This window comes from Ciconia boyciana, chromosome 35 (assembly GCF_034638445.1).
Source record: "Ciconia boyciana chromosome 35, ASM3463844v1, whole genome shotgun sequence".
Classification (NCBI taxonomy): Eukaryota; Metazoa; Chordata; class Aves; order Ciconiiformes; family Ciconiidae; genus Ciconia; species Ciconia boyciana.
Window position 1 is genome coordinate 299029 of NC_132968.1, and position 19089 is coordinate 318117.

Here is a 19089-nt window from a genome sequence, read left to right on the forward strand (position 1 = left end):
CATGGCCTGGAGAAGGACCCATCCAGGAAGATGCTCATGTGGGCACGTTTCTATGGCACAGGAGATTTTGTGTCCCTCCCTTAAAACAGGTGCTGACAGGAGCTGAGCCCCGGTCCCTCTCCCTTGGCCAGGGCTTTCAGCAGCCCCAGCGCCCATGGGCAGAAATACTTCTCACACAGGAGCCAGGCAGTGAGAAGGGTTTGACACTTGGGCAGGATGTGGAGCCCAAATTACCCTCCCTGCTCCCACTGGTGGGTCTCTACATCCCTCTGGACCTTCCCTGAAAGGCTCCTCTGCTGCAGGCTGGAAGGTGTGTTGGCTCCCTGTGAGGACTTGCTGCAGCTCAGTACTGCTGCAAACAGCAGGTTCTGGCCCAAGAGGAGAAGAGGGGAGGAGGCGGCTCTTGCCAACATCCTCTCCCACTTCAGCGGGGCCCCATTCCCTGCTGGCAGCTCCTCCACCCCCATGGGTGACCCTGGGGGGAAGGGGAGGATGCCCAGGCTCATACATCCCTCTGCTCCACATCCTGCAGCCTTCCTGCTGGCAGCCCCCACAGGAGAGCAGCGTTCCCAGGGCGAGACTCCCACGGTGATGGCTGACATTCATGGGCATTGCAAACACAGCATCCTTGCCCTGGAAAGCTCCCACTGGGGAGAAAGCTCCAGCCCTGCATCTCAGAGAAATGAGGTAGAAAAGAGAAGTAAAGAAGAAGAGGGGAGTGTTATCTTCTGAACACAGGATGGTGGGGGCCTATGGGCAGTCTGGCCACTGACCCGCAGACTCAAGGTGCCCCAAGTGGGGAGCAGGGAGAAGAGCCCAGGGCCTGTCCCATGCCACCTCCCCACCAGCTCTGCCCTCCCACAGGTGTAATATTTCTCCCTTGCTCTGGCACCTGGCAGGGGTTTGCCTCCTCCTCCTTGGGGAGATCAGCCGCAGGCCTGGCTGTGCTTGAGGGGGCAGCACAGCTGAGCAGAGAGAGCCCGTTTCATGGCATTTGGGGACCTGAACAGTCTGGCCCTGCAGGCTGCGTCCATTCTCTGCAGCAAAGCAGCATTGTCACCATGCCCCACATCTGTGGTGGCTCCTGCAGCTCCTGAGGACCTGCCGCAGGGGGGTCACAACGAGACCCCCAACTCTCAGCAGTGCTGCCCCATGGTTGGCAGAGCATGGCTGTGGAAAGCCCACAGGAGAGGGCTGCTGCTCATTGCTCTTAGTTTGGGCTCACTGTTCCTGGGGGCTGGGCACCCTGCAGTGAAAGGCCATGTCCCACACTCCAGTTTGGTTGCGGGTGATTTTGCTGGCAGAGCAGCCGAGGCACCATCCGGCCCTCCCCACCTGTGCACGGCTGTGGACAGGCCTGTGCCTCCCTGATCCCACCAGCACAGCATTGACAGAGGCACCAAACACCCCAGGAACAAGAGGGGGGCACTGGCCCCACCAGTCCCACCTCTGCAGGGCTGTGCCTGGCCTCAGCACTTCCAGGGGCCCTGAGCTGAGGCTCTGCTCAAGCCAGTGCTGATGGTGGAAGGAAAAGGACCTGGAGACAGGGTCAGGGTAAGAAGTGGCATTCCTCCAGCTGGGAGTCCCACAGCCCTGCCCAGGCTCATCCAACTCAGACAGCCCTACCTGCTGGCACAGAGGCGTGCTTCCCACGTGGTATGGGATCTCCACCTGGAGACAGGACAATCTCAGACACTGACCCCACGAAAGCCACCAGGGCAGTGTGTTCTTGGTCCCAAAGGACACCTGGGCTGGACCTGCACCCTCACACCACATCTCTCAGTGCAGACAGAAATGATTCCTAGGGTGCTGGTGACGTCTGTCCCCTCCCTGAGGTCTCCCCACAGACACACTCTGGTGCCAAGCATTGTCCCTGGGCGGTGGGTGGGGTGGGTCTGTGGTGCAGGGCAGGGACCTGAGCTCAGGTCCAGCACAGCTGCCTGCTTCTCCTCCAAGAGGGGGCTCAGCAGAGGCATTGCGCACAGCCCTCCCACGGCCCTCCTCACCTCACAGCCAAGCCCTGCAGAGGACCAGTGCCTGAGCTCCAGCCCGCACCTGACTGAGGCTGGGGAGTCAGGGCAAAAGCACCCCTGGAGATGCTGGGCATTGAACCCAGGACCTCCCACATGCGAAGCAGGCGCTCTGCCACTGAGCTACATCCCCTTGGCACCTGCCAGCAGGAGAGACACTCTCCTCCCATGATGTGTCTATGACAAGCACGGTCCTGTTGTCCCCGTGCCTGCCCAGGGACCCTCTGCAGAAAACAGCACTTGAACCTTTCTGAGATGGGGAAGCTGGGACTGCCTCTGTGCTGGGGCCTGATCCTGGCACAGGGCTGCACTGCAGAGTGCTGCCCCTTCAACGCCTCTGCAGGGCAATGGGGCAGAAGGAGGCTCTTGCTGCAGGTGCTGCTCCCACGCTCTGGCCCACTCCAGGGTGCGTCGATGGAGAGGAGAAAACCCCTTCCCCGGAGCCTCCTCTGCCACCCAGGGCAACACCCCTCTGTGCCACATGTGTCCCCAACTCCACAGCAGGAGCAGTTCAACAGGGTGAGGGAAATGCCCTGCCTGGGGTGAGGTGCCCGCAGGCTCCGATCGCATCCCAGGGCATGCTGTGGAGGGGACGTGGTGGCAGAAATCTTATATCCCCTTCTCCAGGCACAGGCCTCCCCCTGCAGCCCTCTGTTCCCCAGCATCCCTGGAGTGACTTGAAGAGCAGGCTTCCATCTCCATGGGGCTGGGCATGTGGGTTGGGCTCAGGGACCTTCCCATTCCTTCACCACTGATGACTGTCCTGGCAGCAAAGCAGTGCCCTGGGACAGCCCTGGCTGGGGTCTCTGTGGCAGGGTGGGTGAGTGTGTTCAGCTGCTAACTCAAAGGCTGATGGTTTGACCACATGCAGGGATGGTGTCCTCATGGTGGCACAGCTGGGACAATTGTGTTGCCCAATGCCATAGATTTTTCTCTGCTGAGCCCCTGCCTGGCATAGAGGGTTTGGGGGAAGTAACACCAGACCACAGTGCCTGTGAACTTCTGGAGTGGATGACTGGAGTTAAGGGGATGGACTGCTCACCTCTTCTGCTTTGCACAGAGAATCACAGAATCACAGAACTGTATAGGTTGGAAAAGACTTTTAAGATCATCGAGTCCAACCATAAAACTAACACTAACTAAACCATGCCACGTAACATGTGGCACCAAAGCCCATTCTCAGCATTCACTCTCCCATTCTTGCTCAAGAAAGGCCTAGAAGGACTCTTCTGGAGCAGTGATAATCCTGCAGGCACTACCCCTGCAGCCAAGCATGTTCAAGCTCGTGCTCAGAGCTAACAAGACAGTAACTGTGCTTGGACAGACAGTCTCTCCCTCTCACCACCTCTCACTTGTGCTCAGTCACAACAAAAGCCAAACTTCTTTGCAGGTGCATACCTCAACAGGAGCCAGTGATGAGGCAGCAGAACTGCACAGGTTTAGAAGATGCACGTTTCTGTGCGACGGTAGTCCAGTATGTGCCATTCCTTGGCCTGACTGGGGAGAGGCTGAGACTGGAGACAGAGGGAGATGTCCTGGGTCACAGCTGTCACTGTGTTCCTGAGGGGTGAGCAGGGTTCTGTAGCAGCAAGAGGTTTCAAGAGGGAAGCCCAGCAGCTTGTTGGAGCTCATGAGCAGGTCTTTCTTCCTCTGTGCAGGGACTGATGGCTGTGAGGGGCTGCAGCTGGTCTAGACAGTGCAGTCTGGTGGGTGAGTCTATTTGGGCACGGCTTTGTCAGCTGACCTTGGCACATCAGAGGTTTCGCTGTGACAGACCTCTGGAGGGAGGATGCTGCCATTCAGGCCTCAGCTCCAGGGAGTGCCTCTCCCTGGGACTGGGGGGACAGTGGCCTCCCCCGCAGGCAGTATGCTCTGGTCTGGATGCTGAGGTCCAGGTGAAGGATGTGTGTGAGGATGGGAGCAGTCTGTGCACCATGAAGAATGACAAAGAGGAGAGAGACAAGGTCTTTGCAGAGACCCCAAAAAGGAAAGGTCCCAATTGCTGTGGAGCAGGGAAGGAGGGACAGATGGAGACCACCCCAAAGAAGCACTGAATGGAGAGTCCTGTTGAGGGGAAGGCTGGGGACTTGTGGAGCAAGAGGAAGGCTCCTTCCAACCCACAGATCTGCAGCTACAGTGCAGGGGCAGTGCTCTGGCAAGAGGTGAAGGAGCAAGGAGGGCCAGGGTCGGCTGGAAGAAGGCAGACAGGCTCTGCAAAAGACTAAGGGAGGACACTACTTTAGAAGCCCAGGGCTGAACCAGGGACCTTTAGATCTTCATTCTAATGCTCTGCCAGCTGAGCTGCTTCAGCCCTTGTCCCAATTCCACCCCTGCCAGGCCACAGGCTGACACACATGAGGAGCATTCCTCGGGGAGGTTCCCAGGGAAGAGCCATTCTCAGCCCTGGGCAGAGGGACCCGTCCTGTCCCTGCCTCCATGGCGAGGTGGGCTCCAGGTTTGGGTGGAGGCCAGCTTACACTGGGCGTGCCAAAATACGTGTGGGATTTCAGTCCAAACGTGACAGTGGCAAAGCAGGTGGGCCGGCCAGGCACGTGTAACGGCAAAGGCTGAGGGTGGAAGAAGTATGGGGCTGTTGGAAGACCTTATCTCCTTCCCCATGGAAGGCCTCCTCCCCACCCTTTTTTCCCCAGCTCAACTTCACTCCTTTATTCCCAACTCTTCTTCCTCCTCCCCTCTGAGCAGCGCTAGGCCATGGGGAATTGGTGTTGTGGTCAGTCCAGAACACTTCTTGCCTGCTGCTCCTTCCTTCTCACACTTTTCCCATGGGGTCCCTCCTACAGGCTACAGTCCTTCAAGATGAACCTGCTCCACTCTGGGCTCTCCACAGGCCACAGTTCTTTCAGGAATTATCATCTGATATGTCCAGCATTGTGTCCTCCACGGACTGCAGGGCTTACCTTCTCCGCCATGCTCTTCTCCATAGGCTGCAGGAAAATACCTGCTGTGCTGTGGTATTCTCCATGGGCTGCAGGGGAATATCTGCTCTGGTGCCTGGAGCACCTCCTCCTCCTTCTTCACCGACCATGGTGTTTGCAGGGCTGTTTCTCACACTTTTTTTCCCCCTAACTCCTATCCCATTCTAGCAGTTTTGCCCCTTCTTAAATACATTTTCACACAAGTTCCACCAGCTTTGTTGCTGGGCTCAGTTTTGGCCAGCGGTGGGTCCCTTTTGGAGCTGGCTGGACCCAGCCCTGTCTGGCATGGAGGCAGCCTTTGGTCTTCTCTCACAGAGGCCACACATGCAGCCTCCTCGCTATCAAAACCTGGACATGGACACGAATGCACAGTGTAAATCTTTGCCTTGCTAAATGACGTCCCCTGGTCCTCCCTCTTTGAGAGATCAAGCCTAGTTGCTGGGGAGGAAGAGAGAGCAACAGAGAAGACCTTGATGCTGTGAAAGCACTCTTCCACAAATAGCTACAACACTGGTGTGTCATCAACACTGCGTTGGTCACAAATTCCAAACAGTGCACCATACGGGCTGCTATGCAGAAAATTAACTCCATCCCAGCCAAAACCAGTACAATCTACCTGGAAATATTTCCCAGGATTAGCTGCTCTATCACCTTCCCAGGGCTCGAGGAGAGGCTGACTCATCTCTTGTTCCCCAGGTCCTCGTTATTGCCCTTGAAAATAGCAGTGACATTTGATTTCTTCCAGTCTTCGGGCACATCCCCATCTCAATGCTCGGTAAAAGAATCTTGGGAGTGTCGTCGCAATGACATCTGCCAGCTCCCTCAGCGCTCATGGGTACATCCCATCAAGGCCCGTGGACTTCTGTATGTCCAGTTTGCGTAAGAATTCCCTGACCTGATCCTCTTCCAGCAGGGCTGCTATGTCTGCCTGGTTCCAGACTTGCCCCCCTCATCTCTGGCACCTGGTATTCCTGAAGGCTGGTCTTGCTAGTAAAAGAGGAGGTGGAGAAGGCCTTCAGTACCTCAGCCTCTTCCAAAAGAAGGACAAGGCAACAGGAGGCAGCAGGAGAAGGAGGAGGCAAGAGGAGGACAAGGATGCAACAGAAGCAACAGGATTAAAAAGAGGAGGAGGCAAGAGGGGGCACCAGGAGGAGGAGGAGGCAACAGAGGCCACAAGCAAAGGAGGAGGAGGAGTCAACAGGAAGAGGAGGCAATGGGACGCAAATGGAGAATGAGGCAATAAGAGGCAAGAGCGGTCAAAAGGAAGCAAGAGGAGGGAAAAGGAGATGGACATAACAGGATGTAAAGGACGCAAGAGGAGGAAAGAGGAGTAGGAGGAAGACGCAACAGGAGGCAAATGGAGTTAAGAGGAGGAGGTGGAAGCAAAAGGAGGCAAGAGGCGGCCACTTGAGGCAAGAGGAGGAAAAAGAGAAGGTACCCAGATGCAACAGGAGGAAAAGGAAACAGAAGGCAACAGGAGGAAGAGGAGGTGGCAAGAGGACAAAAGAGGAGGGAAAAGCAGGAGGAGAAGGAGATGGAGAGAACAGGAGAAGACAAGGGGAGGGGGAGGAGGAAGAGGCAAGAGGAGGCACCAGGAGCAGGTGAAGAGGAGGAAGCAACAAAAGGAAACAGGAGGCAAGAGGAGGAAGAGGAGGCAACAGAAGGCAAAAGGGGAGGGAGGAGGCAATAGGAAGAGGAGAAGGAAGGGAAGGAGGAGGCAACAGGTGGTAGCAGGAGGACACAGGAGGAGGAGGCAAGAAAATAAGCAGGCAACTACAGGCAACGGAAGGAAGCAAGAAGAGGAGGAAAAGAAGGAAGAAGCAATAGGAGGCAAAAGGAGGAGGAGGAAGACACAGAAGGTAACAGGCGGAGGAGGAAGAAGAGGAGGAGGAGGAGGAGAATTAGGAAAGGTCAAAGCAGGTGGCAAGAGGAGACAATAGGATGAGGAGGAGAATGTGGAGGAGGAGGAGGAGGAGGAGGAGGAGGAGGAGGAGAGGAGGAGGCAACAATGAGCAACAGGAGGTAAGAGCAAGAGGAGGAAAAGGAGGCTGCTGGAGGCAACAGGATGCAACAGCAGGAGAAAGAGAGGGAGGTAAAAGGAGGCAGAGCAGGGAAGAGGAGGAGGAAGAAGTGGAGGAAAGAGGAGGCAAGAGGAAAAGGATGATGAGGAGGAAAAGGCAAGAAGAGGAGGAGAAGGAGGAGGCAGCAGGAGGCAAGAGGATGGTGGGGCAACAGGAGGCCACAAGAGTAGGAAGAGAAGGAGGAGGAGGCCAAAAGAGGCAAGAGGAGGCAACAGTAAGAGAAGGAAGCCTAAGAGGAGGAAGGGGAAAAGGAAGAGGAGGAGAAGAGAAGGAGGAGGAGGAGGAGGAGGAGGAGGTGGAGGAGGAAGAAAAGGAGGAGGAAGAAGAGGAGAGGAAGAGTAGGAGAAGGAGGAGGAGGCAACAGGAGGCATGAGGAGCCAAAAGGAGAAAGAGGCCTAGGATGCAACAAGGGGCAACAATAGGCAACAGGAAGAGGATGCGGAAAAGAAGGCAAGAGGAGGCAAGGGAAGGCAACAGAAGGAGGAAGAGGAGGCGACAGGGGGTTGAGGAGGAGGAGGAGCAGGAGGAAGCAACAGGAGGTACCAGAAGGAGGAGACAATATGAGGCAAGAGGAGTAGGAGGAGACAACAGGAGGCAAAAGGAGGCCAAGAAAACAAGAGGTGACTCCTGTTGCCTCCTCCTCCTCCTGTGGCCTCCTTTGCCTCTTGTTGCATTCCCTCCTGCCTGCTCCTCTTCTTGCCTCCTGTTGCCTCCTGTGCTCCTTTTTTCCTCTTGCCTCCTCTTCCTTTTACTCCTACTGTTGCATCCTGTTGCTTCCTCCTCTTCTTGCCTCCTCTTGCCTCTTGTCTCCTGATGCCTCCTCCTACACCTCCTCCAGATTTCTGCTCTTGCCTCCTCTTGCCTCCTACCTCACCTCCTCCTCCTCCACGTGCCTTCTCACTAACCCAGGATCTGTCTTTTGGCCACCTTTGCTTCAAAAAGAAACTACTCCTCTATTCCACCTCCCCCTCCTCAAAAAAGGAGGGTAAATAGATATGGAGCATAGATGACTTAAGGACAATATTGTAATCTTCACCTGATAACAAGGAGAAGAGAGGGTACAACTAATGCCAAAATTTCCTTGAGAGCTTCTTTCTTTTTCCTTGTCTCCAAAGCTCAGCCTGCTTACACCTTGAAAGGACTACCTCAAATCTCTGCAACCCAAATCCCTCCAACCTTTTCTCAGCGAAGGTCTTGTAGCCTTTTAGCACTTCTGCCCGGCACTTCAGCACACCGCCCAATCTCTGTTTTTTAGCTGGGTGAAATCAAGGCACTCCCTTGCAGCGCCTTTCCTACAAAAGCCTTCTCTTCATGCTGATCCCACTTGTATCACCTCATGCTATGTACGGCTCCATCCTCCTTCTGCAGAGCTCCATTGGATGGGCAGTTTTCCTCTTTCTCTCATGCTCATTCACCTTCACAACCTTTTTGTATTGTATGCATACCAAATATCATCTGAAGCAACACATTAATCCCCACAGCTTCACCCCTTTCCAATTGCAGGCTGAGATATTTCTCCTCTTTGAGCAGACATTGTGCAAAGCTGCTCCACATATGGAAACACACTTCAGTGCTGCATATTCCTTTGGGCTAAGAAAGAAATTAAAATATATTCTGAGCTAGTTTTCAAAGACACAGTTTCCAAGTGGCAAAGCAGATTCAATACATAAATGCCGTGAGCCAAGAGAGAGGGGAAACTAGGGGAAGCTGTATTGTCTAGACTCACAAATTCTCTGTCAGTGAAGTCCCACAGCCTGTGGGATGTTTTCAGTAGCTGGCCCTATGGGAAGTTTTGTTCCTTGGGCCTCTTGGCTCGAGCCTGCTGCATTCACTTTTCCAGCCAAGGGAAAAGTTCCAGTTCAGGTATGAAGCTTTTGCCCATGCTGCCTGGAGAGCCAGGACACTTGTTTCACACAACAGCCAGTGTCAGAGTGAAGCTGGAGGAAGAGTGAATTGGAATGACTTGGACTCAAATGGAAACTCAAATGCTGAGCTGTCAGGACCACATTGGCTGCAGTTAGATGTAAGTTACCTGACACCCCTGTGACTTCAGAGGATCTCTAGTTGGCAGAGTTCCTCACAGCCCTCACTGGGGCCAAGGGGTCAGGGAGAGGGGAGCACGTTTCCGTTTTCCACATCCCAGGACAGTGCCCAAACCATCCTCCCCTTGGCCTCTGGCATCTCATTTGTTGAGATGCAACTTGGCTGGAGCTTCTGGCAGTAAACCTTCAACAATCCTTCAGGTGCTTGGGTGATTTTCCTAAGATGATCAGTATCTAAAGAAGAAGAAAAAGCAACACAAAACAGCCTACAAACAACCCACCAACATGAATCTGCCTAAATCTCAATAGCTGCAACATAGAAGTTTGCATCTGTGATAGCCACTCTGGGCAATGCCAGTTCACTCAGTAGTTGCAATGTAAGCCCTCATACCCCATCCTCAAGGGCAACTCTAAAGCAGTTCAGATGAAGGGTGGTCTCTGAAAAGTCACTGGTTGCATCCCCAGGTGGCATGGACACTGCTGATTCCCCACTCCACAGTGGCAGAGCTTGGATCCCTTCTCGGTACAGACTTCTTGCCAGGTACCCACAGCCATGGGGGTATCTCACCTGGTTCTTACTGGCACTTCACTCAGCATCCGTTTTGGTGTACATCCTTCTTTTCTCTGTCTACTCTGTCCACACATCAGAATCACAGAAAGACAGACATTTCATAAAAGTTTGTCATAAAGCCCTTCTTACAGGAAGGAAGTCTCCCCATCAGATCTGGAGGGAGCCAGGAAGATTCCCATAAGCACTAGGAAGATTCACGAAGCTCAAGGCCTTTTCTGAAGTGCAGCAAATTCTTGCAACCATGATTTGAGCCTGGAAGTGGGAAGGACTTGATGTGTGTGGGTGGAGGAGGAATAAGTGTGTTGTGGGAGTATGTCAGGGCCCTTGCACAAATCAAGGATGATGGAAACATTTCCATCTTGTGCACATGCCTCAGCCGAGGAAATGGGAAACCCCGCTGCTTGGGCTGGATGTGCTCAGTCATGCCCCATGAGCTGGCCTTGCTCTCTTTTGCAAGAAAGAAGAAAATAGGAGGACTCAGTTTGCAATATCTAAGTCAGCCAGTGGGAAACAAATAAGTAATTACATTGTTGGAGGGGGGGTGAGATTATGAGAAGGAAAGAATGGGGAAGTAATGATGTCTATGTTTAAAAAATGGGGAAACTGAGACCCAGCTTGTGTGTCTTTCTTCTGAGGAAGGATCTACTTTTTTTTCAGAGGGGCTGACCCTATCAGACTAGCTTTCACAGTTCTCCTCTGCTAGAAAGGCCAGAGAACACGAGGAATGGGATTCATCTACTCGCATTTAGACATGGCCAGTGGAAGGGCTTGAGTCAGCTGCCCACTTCGCACTGCCAATCTGGAGATGCCCTAAGGAATCCCAGACATGCAACAATCCCACCCCTCAGCTTGGCTGGGTAACGGAAGAGAAATCAGCATGTCTAGAGTAAGTTTTCTCCCACTCCTGGGCAGGTGTGGCATTTCAACAGCTCCCACTTGCAGCATCCCAGTTGTGTCTACTTGAAAGAAAGAAGAAAGGCCGGGAATGTTTTTACACTCTTCAACACCGGACCTATACTTCTTTAAGACACAAATGCTCTTCTCCCACTTCTCATTCCCCAAACACTCCCAAGATTCTGCACTTGTAAAGATATGCCTGGCACACAAAATATGCACTTACGAGTTGTCCTCACTTGACACAACCACAACCTGTTTATTCCTGGTGGATCACAACTAGTATGAGCTCTCGATGCAGGCCACAGTTTTTCTGAGTGCATTTCCAAGAGCCCCCTTGACTTCCCTGTTCCACAGGCTGTAGAGGAGTGGATTGACCATGAGTGTGAGGATGGTGTAGAAAAAGGAGAGGTCTTCTTGACCTGCCTCAGTGAGGCTGTTCTGGGTATCATATAGACAACAATGAGGGTACCATAGACAAGAGTCACCACAATGAGGTGAGAGGAGCAGGTGGAGAAGGCCTTCTGCCTCCCCATGGTGGCTGGGATCCTCAGGATCGCAGCTATGATGCAGATACAGGATGCCAATGGGAATACAAATGGGAAGACTACATCCAGAAAGCAGACGATGAAAGGAACCACTGTCAGCACAGTGGTGTCACTGCAGGCAAGCTCTAGCAATGGGGCAAAATCACAGAAGAAATGATCAATTACATTGGGACCACAGCACTGTAACTTGAAAAATAGCCCGGTGACTATGGGAGACATCAGTAATCCTGCTAGCCAAGAGCCAGCCACCAGCTGGAGACAGAGCTTCCAGTTCATGAGGCTTGCATAGAGCAGGGGTTGACATATGGCCAAGTACCGATCACAGGACGTGGTGGCCAGCAGATAACACTCGGTACCTGCAAAACTGCCAAAGAAAAGAACTGTGTCATGCAGCCTTGGGCAGAAAGGGCTCTGTCCCTGCTTAGGAAGCTGGCCAGCAGCCTGGGCAGGATTCTGGAGGTATAGCACATTTCCTCACTGGAGAAATTCCCCAGGAAGACCGACATGGGAGTGTGAAGGTGCTGATCTGCCACCACCAGCACAACAATGAGGATGTTAACAAACATGATCACCATGTAGATGATGAGAGAGAGGAGAGAGACATCTGAAGCTTGGGGACATTACGCAGTGCCAGCAGGAGGAACTCCACTGGTGATGTCCGGTTGCCCCATTCCTCTTTCTCCATGAAGCACTGTAGGACTTTCTTTTCCCCTCTTGGCAGGAAAGGAACCTGAGGCAGGGCATGCGCTTCTGTGTTTGTTGCAAAAAGGAACTGGGAAGCAGTGACTGCCAGAGACAACATGGAGGTTTTCCCTCATCTGCCTGAATTCACACTTGGTTTAGGGGCTCCATTCCTCATGAAAGGGCAGGAACAGGTTCTTCAAGAGGGCCAAAGTACTCTTCTTAGAAGAACCTCCTCTGATTAGAGCGATTATTTGCCGCAATGAGGTGCCTATTTCTGTGGAATGAAAGAGAAGGTTCATTTGCTCACATTACATTATGACGCTTGAAGTTCTTCCCAGTAGTACCCAGCATAGGCGTTAGCCAAGTCCTGGTTTCAAGCAGCAGAAAGATGGGCCAGACAGGAAAAGCCCCATCATGCAAAAAGCCTTTAGGGGAACGCATCGTGCCATAGACTCTTTCTTCACACTGAGGAAGAATGGACACGAAACAGGATTAGTGGTCTCAACTCCTGAAGCATTTGCTTTCTGATGAGCCCGTTCTGTCCCTGGACAGTGCATCTCTTTCCACTGAGCAAGAGTGGCCAGGAGTTACTAGCTTGGTAGTTGAAGGCACTGCAAAGGATCTGTTAGACAGGAGACTTACAAGCAGATGTGAAGACTTGGGAGAGAAGGGCAGGGAAAAGTGAATTCCAGAGAAGAGCTACCTGAGCTGTCTAAGCCAGATGAGGAAAGGCGATGTTGCATGAGGAGGAGGCGAAAAGGACAGGGGTGATGACCGCTGGCTGAACATCTTTTCCTCCTCTCCTTCAGTTTCTGAATGCATTTGGGCTGCCTCCCTGCAGCAGCACAGCACCTGGACCTCAGTATTCCCATCTGAGTTCTCAGGGCTCCCTATTCAGCACTGCAATGAAGACAGAGTTGTGTCCCGAGGGGGAGTGGGGGCTGAGGCAGGGCAGGATCATGATCAAGCACAGGTTTCCAGTAAATGCCTGATACATGCCTGCTTGCCTGCCCAAGAAACATCTGTGGCTGAAAGAGAGAGCGCTTTGCCCACGCCTCCTCTTTGGGTATTAATAACGGTCGGCTCCAGACAAAACACTGTCCCGATGATTCCCTGTCTCAAACTGGATACCTTTTATAGCGACATGGAGATGGCCAAGGCAGGCACCTAGGCAGCCCAGAGAGTTCCTGGGATGGAGGAGCCCTTTTACTGAGTGATCCACCCAACCTACACTGGGATGCCTTGTTCCTGAAGGTGCTTCCATGGGCAGGGTGCCTCAGATTCACTGCTCTCTGCAAATCACATGCCACGTTGATGGCTGAGAGACAACTGTGAGATAGCTGGGGATTGAGATTGATCCCTACGATACAAGAAGATGGAGAAAGGGACAGAGAGAGATTCAGAGAGCTGAGAAAATAAGGGACATGTATTGGCACACTGGCCCCATACACTCTGCCCCAACCTCTTCACATCCACTGAGGTGTGTGAGTGCCCACTAGCTTATGCCCCACAGCTCTGACTGTAGTGACAACCACGCTGCCGGTATCTCTGTTCAGCAGTGTCAAGGACACAGGGAGGGTCTCTAGAGGAAAGAGTGAGCTGGAATGAGAAGACATGCAGGACAGGACTGTACCAAGCCACATGGTCTCGCTTCATAGTTGCCACTGTGCAAAGAGCCACTGGCACGTTAAGCCCACCTGCCTCAGCAAATCCAGCACCTACCTGTAATCCCCAGCATGATGTGATAACCTTTCCTTGGAGGAAATGGAGGATGAAAGGCAAGGGCTGGGTGCCATCCTCTGCCTCTTCCCCATTCCATCCTCCCCTTTCCAAGTCTGCTGCAGCCCCTGACCCGTGACTCGGCCATTGCTCTGCCCTCACACACTGTCAGCATCTCCTTCTGTGAGTCTTCAGCAGCACCTGAATGTCACCAGCTCTGCAGTGCCTGCTGGGTTTAGAGAAGAGTCTCCTGAAGGTTCCTGCTGCAGCTCAGAGTTCTCTTTGTGTCGCAGAAAGTGAGCATTGTGCAACTGAAGCCCTGTGGGGATGGAAGCCCTGAGCTACCCTCCCTGGACCTCTGTGCTCTATGGAAGAGAGGAAATGAGCCAGGGGAATGAGCCATGAGCTCTTCACACTCATGGAGCAGAACTCCAACGAGATATGTGCCACAGCTGCTCCTTCCAGACTCCAGGAATGGCCAGTGGGGAGAAAGGAGGCATTTCCTCCAAGCTGAAGAGACTGGCAATGTGGGACAGGATGAATCACCCTCAGGGGTGCCAGGCTCTGCCCGTTGAGGAGAGAGGAAAGCCAAACCTCTCCCAGGGGCAAAGGTGCCTAACTTGCTGGGGGCTAAAGGGAGCTCAGCTACTGATCTAGACTGCCAGTTAGGATTCCACCCTCTTAAAGGAATGCTGCACAGGGTTCTCCTTTGCTCTGGCTTTAGGGCAAGGGGAGCAAGAGGCCATGATACCTCTCAGCTCTGTTGACTTGCACCTCATGACACGTAGACTCCCTGGTCTCTCCACTGAATGCAAAGGGAGAGAGGGACCCTGGGACGTCATCTGGGGTAAGCAACTGCCTAGAGCATGGTATCCAGTGAAGTCAGACTTGGTGGTGAGTGCTGTGTCCAGTGGGTTCTTGAAAACCTCAAAGCATGGACATTCCATAGCCTGCCTGGGCAACCTGGTCCAAGGTCTGTCTGTCCTCACGGTCAATGTTCTTCCTGTTCCAGGTCAGCATCTCCCCTCTTTCAGGTTATGACCATGTCTTTTGTCTTTCTGCCATGCACCTCTGTAAAGAGCCCAGCAGCTCTGCCTTTTCAGTAACCTCCTCTTAGGTTCTGGAAGGCTGCTGGTACATTCTCTTCAAGCTGCCTCTTCATCAAGCTAAACAAGAGCCACTTGCCTCCAGCTTGTCCTCACAGCTCAGGTGCACTATGCCCCTGACCATCTAGTGGTCTCTGCTGAGTTCATGAAAGCTTCTATGTGTCTGTCTTGTACAGGGTGGTGGGGTGCTGGGTGCAGTATTCCAGATGTGATCGGATGAGTGCTGGTCTAATGAGCCTGTCTATTGCCTACTCTCCTGTTGATACAACACCAAGTGCTGTTAGCCTTCCGTGCTGTCAGGACTCACTGCTGAATCCAGGCTGACCTACTGTTCACCAAGGTCTGCAGATCTTTGTCAGCAGAGTTGCTACCCAGTCAGTCCATCTGCTCTATCTGTCACCATTCTAGAGCGTTAGTCTGTGCCATGTTTCCTTCTGTCAGGATGGATGGGGACATTTCTTTTTGGTCTAGTCCTCCAGTGCCAAAGGGATTGGCATTGCTGTCTAGCTCCTGGAAATGGCAGTCTGCCTGTTGAACACAGTGACTGCATCCCTCCAGTTTTGTGTCATCCAAAAACTTGACGAGGTCCATCCTGAATCCTTCTCAGGTCATAGGTAAAGCTAGTAACCAGGAGAGGTCTCAGAGCAGACTCCCAGAGAGTTCTGTTTGTAGCTGGCCTTCGGGTAGAGTGTGGACTATTCCCCATTACCCTTTGGGACCACTAATCCAGCCAGGTTTTCATCCAGTCTTGTATACCATCCAGGCCATAATGTCCCAGGTTGGAGACAAGGACTTCTGAGGATCAGAATGCTCAGAGAGACTCTTTCTCCAGGCCTGCAGACTGAGCTGACACTGGCTACTCAGGGGGTCAAAAGTGGCTTGTCTTCTTCCAAGTCTTCAGCAAAACAAACATCAGGAAATCCTTCTCTTTTATCTCCCCCCAGGCCTACTTCTCTGCTTGGCTTCATGAACTCAGTTCAACAGCTCTTGAAGTTTGGGGGTTGTCAGAGGCCTGAGGGAATTAATTAACCTCAGTGACCCTGATCAGCCTCAGCTGATGCCTTCATCCACAGTCATGGCCTAGGAGCTCTAGGCCTTAAGTCCCTACCCTACCCTGTGCTGTAGGAGTGCTGGTCTCCAGATCAGCCTCTGACTCTCCCATGCCCATGCCCATGCCCATGCCCATGCCCATGCTCTCGTCTGGCCACAGAGCCCTTTGATCTGGACCTCCACTGCAGACCGACTTCCTGGCTTGATCTTGGCACTGCCTTATCACTATGGGCCTGCTTGGCCATCGCTGGACCTGAACCTCATCCTAATCAATGGATTGACTTCCTGGCTTCACTGCAGGCCACCATCCCCAGGCCTGTCCTGCTTGCCTTGCTCAGATACTGTGGGGCTGGGGCCTGGCTGGAGAGGCACCTGTGCTGACAGCCATGGTGTCTCCCTCAGCTTCCAGCTCCCCTTCCTGTAGGGAGCAGCGCCGCTCTTGCTGCTGCCTGACAGAGGAGTTCTCTTCTGTCCAGCTACAGACATCTTTATTACAACACCTGCTCCTGGCCTCATCATCTAGCCTCACTTCTGATTCAGCAGGAAGAAAATACCCCCCCAGTACCCCCAAAGCTATTCAGGAAGTATAACTCAACCCACTTCATGTGGACAGCTGCAATCACTCTCCAATCATATGTTTCTCTCCAGGGATCATCTTTCTTCCTCCAGATGAACACATGGTCCTCTTGGCCAATGGAAAAAAGATTAGAAAGCAGATCACTTATCAGATGAATCTGAAAGCAATAGTCTGAATTAAGTTAAAAATCTCAGGTCTGAACTCACTCTATATTAAGATGTAAGCTCACATCTGGTCTCTAAATTCAGCATGTGATGTGAGGCCCTTTTCTGTGGTCAGCGGAGAGAGATCCGTTAAGTGGTGAGCATTTAGTCACCCACCTTAGGACGTGATGAATCACAAAAGGGAAATTTTTCTCTTCCCATGGGTAGCAGAAGGAAGCAAGAGGAGTGTCTCAGAAAAGGTGATCTGGGAGGGGTTCATCTCAGATAGTTGTAAATGTCTCCACAGAAGCCATTTGCAATGAGTCAGTCTCATAAATCCAAAGAAGGATGTCCTTTCAAGGTAAAATTTGTCTGGGCTGACTGAAAGGGGTTTTGTCTTTGGTTCACTGGCAACCCACAGAACATGCACTAGCCTCCCGGCTGTACAAAAGAAAGAATTGGTTTGAACTGGATCAGAATAGATCATCAGTTGGACTTGATGATCTTAAAGGTCTTTCCAAGCGGAATGATTCTATGATTCTATCATTCTCTGCAGCCCAGAGACATAGTCCTATATTTCTGTGATTCTTCCACTCAGAGGACATGAAACAAGTGAGGGCTGTAATGTGTGCTTTGTTTTGTTTTGTAGGCTGACAGTAAGGAGGTTCTGTATGCATGTATGGCATGAAATACAGTTTGGCTTCTGCATAGAGTAGAGGAAGCAGCAGCTGGCACGATCTTGTTCCTAGGCCTTATAAGGAGCATCTCGTGGAGTGATCTGCGCCTTAACTTTAAGGAGCGCATTCCTGAATGAGCTATGCCCACAGCTGCAGCCGGACATTTCCCTTGTGTGAATGAGGTGAAGAAGGTGAACAGTCTGGAGAACATGCCCTTAGAGCAACGCAAGGACCTCCCATATTTGCTGCATAGCGGCATGAGTGGAGAGTCCGTCAAACCGAAGCTATCTACCTAAAAATGTGAGAGCCATTAGTGCACAAATGACTTTGGGTAGGATGTATCACAATAACATGCCTAAGACAGCTAAGCTAAATGTCCACCTGTGATTCCAAAATCTCTTCAGTGAAGAAGCATTGGTGGCACTCTGCCAGCTTGGATGGGATAGGATTCATCCCACTAACTTTGGCATTTAAGACTACACTCATCCATCTTATTTTTCTGGCTTAGTAACATGTGTGCCAGCTTGATGTAACAACCTATGTATTTCCGTGTGTCCATGGCTTGAGAGGAAGTTATTTAAACAACACAAGAAAACTCTCTCAGATCAAAGGCAAAACCAAATGTCTCACATGGAATGACAATCCCATCTTCTCATTTACATGAATGAGCAAATCCTGGTTTTGATTCTCTTTCCAAAAGAGCGTCTTTGTCTTGCAAGCCACGAGTGAAAAGTAAGCCAGGAAAATTACTAAATGGCAACAATTTGACAAGAATTAGAGAAGAGGAGGTGTTTCTGTTTAGTTTTGGAGAGACCTTAAGGTACAGCTGTAATCCTCATGTCTTCAAAGGATGGTCCCTGCTGAGCAAGAGTCCTTCGCTTGTGCAAATTACCACATGTTGCCCAGCATGTGGCTCAGTGCACCTGGAACTAGAGACTGAAAAATTAAGCTGCCAAGTTAAGCTGCCGAGTCTATGCTAAGTACAGTTCTCCTGAAGACCACTATAGGAGGGGATGATATCACCCTCTGGAGTGCTGATTCCTCCCCACTATCAAAGGAGGCCAGGCAATGAGCTCATCTTTTCAGACACTAAAGATACAAAAGCCTATGTTTGAATAAGCTAATTCCACTGAATTGCTAGATTAGCTGCAGTATTGGGTCTGAGAGCATTGTGTCAAGGCCTGGACATTTATTTCACCACAGGTGATCCAGAGACAAGGGCATTGTTACTCAAAACTACTTTTCTGACCAGTATTCTAGATTTTGTAGCAAATTAGAAGAGGGGTACTTTGAGACAGTTAAACTGGACTTAATTTCAGGCATGTGTTTGTTCTCAGCAGGAAGTTAATGGAGATGTAAGTGCCACTTGGTAGAGAAATAAAGCCATTATTGTTCTCTTTATTGTGTTCCACCTATTTTCAGCCATTTCCTAAAGACCAAGAGGCTCAACAGAGATGCACTTGCACTTGCAAGGGGAGCCCTGAGGGACAAATTGACATCAAGCTTCTGCATTGCAGCCCTCTGGGAGATTTGCAGAGGTTAGACATTGTTGTCCAAGGCCTGTCTCCTTCCAGTCCAACAGGAAGCAGATGTCCTGAGGCTTCCGCATTAAAACTGTCAACATTGTGAAGGCCTCTCTGCCTATCTGAGCTGCATCTAAAATAAGGCAAGGTGCCTCTGTTTTCATCATGGAATTGTTCCTCTAAAGGTAAGAGAGAGGAGTCTCATTCTTCAAGGCACGGGGAGTCTCCTCCTTGATGACATTGAAGAAGACATTCCCTCTCCCTGAGTACAGAGCAGGCTCTTAGTCCACCTTTCTCCACAGAGCTCATGAAAGTAGGACCTCCTTTGCACTCAGTGTGGGCAGCCCAGCCCCGTCCTCTGGCACTGTTCGGCAGAGCACAAGCCTCTGCCCATCAGCCTCTTCCTGATCGCCCGAGTTCTCAGTGGACTGGATGACCCTGCACTTGTCTAAGCTGGGCCCCAAATCCCTTCTCATTTCAACCCATTTCTTCATTTCCCAGTGCACGC

General features: G+C 51.9%; 1 non-coding gene and 1 pseudogene across 1 annotated transcript; both read right to left on the reverse strand.

Annotated features, from left to right (window-relative positions):
• Nucleotides 1-2091: 2091 nt before the first annotated feature.
• TRNAA-CGC (transfer RNA alanine (anticodon CGC)) lies at nucleotides 2092-2163 on the reverse strand. Its single transcript has one exon. It is a non-coding gene; the product is annotated as a tRNA-Ala (tRNA).
• An 8670-nt stretch (nucleotides 2164-10833) lies between these two features.
• Nucleotides 10834-11787, reverse strand: LOC140645578 (olfactory receptor 5AP2-like; annotated as a pseudogene).
• Between the last annotated feature and the right edge of the window lie 7302 nt (nucleotides 11788-19089).